We start from the raw sequence: 5,800 nt of genomic DNA, 5'->3' as shown, positions 1-5,800 counted from the left end.
GGGAGACGCGGCCTACTGGTATTCGGCACTCGGGCACTCGTGTATCCACTCGGTCTAGACGTTGGAGCATCTCCTGGTACCAAAAAGGTTTTGGGACTTTCACCCAAGGACATCCTAAGTGCCCACAATGCTAGAGCCAATATTTTCGGTATCCGATATGACCATCCACGATGTGCCTGTGGAGGCCACGACCCTGATGTCGCTAGGGCATGCAGTGATCAAGTCACACATATGCGGAATGCATGGGTCACATTGTCAAATCATGCAGTAATCCTGTGCGTACCACGCACTCATGTGGGGGCACTCCGTCTCATAAGGAGTCCCGTAAATGTCACAGCCCAACGGCTTATGCTATGATCAAACATTCCTCATATCAAGCATACATATGATGCGTATGGGCATGTATCATGGAGCTATACTAAGCATGTTATAAAGTGATGAATTATCCCTACAATGCAGATGGGCCTAGAAGGCCTACACACCACAAGTACGGCCTATCAATGGGCCCTAGGGAGAGTCGTAATGCGGACATTTAACCAACATTATACTTGCAATGTGGACGTCAAACCAACATTGCTCCCAAGGCATAGCTTGCCACAAACCATGGAGAAATCACGCATTGCAATGGACCCTAAGGACAACCCGTTGGGCCTCGATCCATGGGCCTTAGGTACATCAAATGGGCCGTATCACATGGGCCTTACATTCATCAAATGAGCCACATTAATGGGCCTTACCAACGGGCCTTGTGTACATTGCAATGGGCTATAACCCATGTGCCTTAGAATATATCAGAATGGGCCTAATTACATGGGCTTTATGTATCTCAAATGGACCACACCAATTGGGCCCCATATGTAGATCAAATGGGCCTCATAACACGGGCCTTATAAATGCCAAGGTGGGCCTTAAAAATGGCCACAAATACATACATACATATATATATATATATATATAAATCATGCCGCCAAAGGATCAACCGATCCTCACTTCAAATGATAGTGGTAGGACCCACTTGAACCACATATTTGACTCATTCTCTAGCTCATGCCTTAAAATGAGCTTGCAAAATGGATTGACGGTTGGGGATGCAACACAAGCATCATGGTGGGGTCCACTGTCCAGACAGCGGACAGTGTGGATAAACACATAAATCATGGTGGAGTCCACCGTCCTGCCGTGGATGGCGTGGAGATAACTCATACACAGGGTGGGTTCCACCGTCAGCACGGTGTGAATGAAGTACATACATCACTGTGGGTCCCACGTGGGGCCCACCATAACATTTGCTTTCCATCCAAACGGTTGATAAGGTGGCATGGACCTGGATGAAGGGTAAGAACAAATTTCAGATTGATCCAAAACTTCTGTGGCCCAGAAGAAGTTTTCAAAGGCAGACGTTCAGTCCCATTGTTTCCTACGATGTGGGCCACCTGAGCTTTGGGTGAGGCTGAAATTTGGAGGACAGCTCTCTACCCTAATGGCCCACCATATGAACGGCTTAGATGACATATAAACATCAAGGTGGGGCCCACGGCTGGAGCCGTGGGACCCTGTCCGCTCGCCCGCCTGGCGCTGCTGCTGTGCCAGTGGCAGCAGACGCTGCCCCTTATATTTTTTTTTATTTTTTTTTGGAAAAACCTGTATTTTTATGGTTTTTCACGTATGGGGCCCGCTTCAAGATAATCCACTCTAACCATTAGATTTCATAGTTCATAACAAGTCTATCAAGCCCAATATTGGGCCTGTTTCAGTGTGTAGAAAAATTCAGTGAACTTTAAACGGTGGTGATCACTGTTTGCTAAGCAATGGCCCGCCAGAATCTCAGATTGACCTCATTTTTCGGCTCAACGCCTAAAACGAGATGGTTAATAGGATGGACGGCGTGGATTGAATCCATTCATCAAGGTGGGGCCTAAACAAGTGGGCCACCAAGAAGCTTGTGAACCAAGCTTATATTTGTGTTTTCACATGGACGTCCAGCGTCCCTGGATGCTGGACGGTCCGGGCCTTTCACAGGCATAATGTGGGCCCTGTTTAGGTAGGCCACCAAATGATGAGTGTTGTGGATATAATACAAATAAGGTGGGTCCCACCCATAGATGGTTTAGGATAAAATACAAGCCTTATGGTGGGGTCTATTCGGGCGGGCCACACAATCACACCAACATCACAAGAAAAGAAGAATAAAAGAAAGGGAGGGAGAGAGAGAGAGAGAGAGAGAGAGAGAGAGAGATACACATGTGATGGAGGGACCCCGGCACTATGGGCCCTCCGTTTCAAGCATCCAATCATACATCAAGTGGGTCCCATTGCATATGGGCCCACCAAATTGAAAATCAACGGTGGAGATCCTTTCTCCACCAAACTAGAAGGTCTAGATGACCATATTCATGCATGAACATAAACATCATGATGGGGTCCATGGAGAATGGCCCCATCATGGAATGATCTTAAGCATCAAGGTAGGCCATTAGCCACATCAAGGGTCCAAAGTGAGATCCACACCATTGATCGGTAGGCCTCACTTGGCCCATCATAAGAACATGAAAATCTAGCCTATAGAAGCACCCACCGGTCGATCTTCTCGGTCCGTTGAAATGCCGGTCTCCTTAAGCTTCACTTTGATGGTGGAAGATGAGAAGTGAAAGGCTAGGATGGAGGATTTGGGATGAGAAAGTGGGCCACCAAAATCACATTTCTCTCACATGGAGAAGCTTGGACGTGAGCTCACTTGTTGCTTGGGATAGAGTTGAGAAATGAGAGAGAGAGAGAGAGGGAGAGAGATGGGATGTAAAGAGAGAGAGTGATGGATGTGAGTGATGGGTGAGGTGATGTGTACTTGACTAGCATGGGTGTGTAAGAGAGAGGGTGAGAAAGGGTTGGCTTTGGAGAGAGAAAGCATGGGTTGCTTGTACTTGACATGAGGTGATGGATGGGATTGATTGATGGGATTGATTTGACATATTGTAGAGATTCTCTTGGGATTGCAAACGCGCGGCATTTTCTTCGAAATAAACGCCGGCTCATATCTTCCTGCCAGGGTATCGGATCGGTGCAAGAGATGCGGCGTCGGAACCGCGGCGACGGTGCGGTCGCAATGGTACAAGTCTTGATTTAAGCCGACTCAAATGCACAGCATAAGGCTTAGGGTCGATCGCAATGTCGATTATACGTCACAGGTTGCCGAAATTCGACAGGAAGGATCGCGGGATTCGACGGAACAGGATACGGGTCTTACACCTCTCTTGAGCCAAAACTATACCTTATGCCATCCAAACTAACACATGTGATTTTACCACATGGCAATCTCAAATCCTAGCCATCCAAGCCCCTTTTAACCTCATGATTTGCAGGAATTACCAGAAAACTAGGCTAGGGGGCTATCAATACCTGCATTCTCTTCACATTTCAAACATCTTCAATGAAGCATCCCCTACCATTATTTTATCCTTCACCAACCATCCCACTCATCTACAAGCCTCTTTCAAGCATACAAAACTCACTTAGCCATCCATTCCACTAAGGAGAGTGAGAGTGAGGAGGAGAATCTATCTTAGGTCCAACCCTAACACTAGCCTCTTGAGCAAACCCAAGTTCAATTCAAGCCACTCGATACGATCCTTGCAATAGTACCGTCCATTGAACTATCTTTAATTAAGCTTCATCTAGCCATAGCATTTGCATATCGCAACATTCATCTCATCATTCAACACACTTTGCACCAAATTGGCTCAGAAATATGCTGTGAGGCTTGCCGATTTAATCGGATTGTACCTAACAGAAAACCTTCCATTTGCTTCACATTTTATCACAAGTAAAGCACACATTTATATACTAGAACTAAATCCTAACCCTCGAGAATAATCAAATCCTGTGAAGTAGAGACTGTACATCTGTACGGGCGGAGTGAGTACCTAACACCTTCCCTCTCTGTAACTATGGTCCCTTACTCAGAATCTCTGATCGTAAAACCACATAGTCATCTTAGGACAAAATCTTCGAATCCCTATCCTAACATTTCTATATGATTTAACTGTTTATAAAGATGAAGAAATTGGCTAGTGGAAACTCTGGTCAAACATAATCAATCAATCATAGTGCAAAGCCCTCGAAAGAGGCAACCCATGGAAAAGCTTCCTCAAGTCGATTCAGACCTAAGATCTCAATATCCACAGAATGACAACTCTGCTGGGGATGTGTGAGCCACACCAGTAGCAACCCAACTCAAAGAACATAATCTCACTAATCCTTGAGGATTAACAGTTCTTGCACATTTGCATCAGTATCTAACATTCGTCTCATCTAAAAAAACTAAAAACCATTTCTCCTTGGCATTCCAAAGCAAACCTTCCCTTCTATAGCCTGATCCAGAGCAATCATGGGTCTCTCCTTCCCTGCCCTTGAAATGCCTGAAGCCACTCCTTCACAGTCACATCTGACCAAATCGACAGCAGTTGCCTTCATTAAGGAGTTGGCACAAAACATAAAAATAATACAATAATAACTTCTACAATTTATACAAAGCAAAAGTGTGTTAGTTTCGATAATCAGCATTTAGGTTGGTCCAGCTTAGCAACAACAACCGCCACCTCTTGCGTTTATCCTGACCTCTAGTACAATCCAACCACAACCATCTAGATTCACACAGGACTTCCAATACACTCCCGATGGAGATCTTCATACAGAACAACCATCTACCTCAGGGCATTTCTTCCAGTATCCTCTCACAAATGGGAGCCAATTCAAGTCACATCCTACAATCAGGAATCCCAGTCAATGTCAACATCATCATGCAACCGAAATTTCTTTCCAGTCATGGTCTCCCTTCACAATTTCATTCCAGTAAACTCCCTACATTGGGAGTAATTATCGGGTCCAACCTCCTCCAAGAAAGAGTCATAAGGGCATCAACAAGGCTAATTATTATGAGAGGGGGCCAATTCTAGCCTGACATGCTTGACAAGGGGCAAAATTCCTCTCATATGGTCCATCTGAAATCCAACGAATTTGAGAGTAAATGAAAGAGATGAAGAGGAAGTTGTAAAAGTAGCAGGAGATGGATCTTCCATTCCCCAAGTTCAGGGACCTCTGTCCATTTCCTGAAGCAATGGTATCTCCAGGCTTTGAAATACTAAAATTTAAAAGATGTGATGGTACGAGGTGTCCTGTAGACCACTTAAGAGCATTCTGTGGAGACTTTAATGCCATGGTAGGAAATGACAAAGCATTGATCCATCTGTTTCGAAAATCCTTAGAAGGCGACACGTTAGATATGTACAAGTCACTAGACAACCATCGAATTAAGACTTGGGAACGACTTTCTTAAGCATTTGTCAATCGTTTCATGCACAATCTTAACTCAGCAACTAAAAGGACGGATCTTGCTGCCTTAAGACAAGAGGATGATAAGTCATTATCAGCTTACCTTGGATGGTGGCAGGCCATGGTCGTCAGAATGAAGACACCCATCGACGATGAGGACCAAATTTTCATAATTGTCCACTCGGCAAACCTGAGTATTTATGGATACTTTGTCTCATATTTGTATGCCAACTTTACCCAACTCATCTATGTCGGAGAACAAGTTGAAGCCAAAATAAGGGTTAGGACTATCTCCCCTTGGTGGCTTCATAAGGCCTCCCCAGTACAATCAATAATGGAAATAAGGCCTACTGGATAAGAGAACGGTGATGAAATTGTTCATATCCCCCATCCAATGGAAGAAAATAATCTGGTTGCCTCTACCAAAGGCACACCATTTACTCTTTAACAGGGGCAACTGTAACAACAACAACAA

Source organism: Magnolia sinica, chromosome 2, assembly GCF_029962835.1.
Source record: "Magnolia sinica isolate HGM2019 chromosome 2, MsV1, whole genome shotgun sequence".
NCBI classification, from domain to species: domain Eukaryota; kingdom Viridiplantae; phylum Streptophyta; class Magnoliopsida; order Magnoliales; family Magnoliaceae; genus Magnolia; species Magnolia sinica.
Note: the sequence above shows the minus strand (reverse complement) of the source record.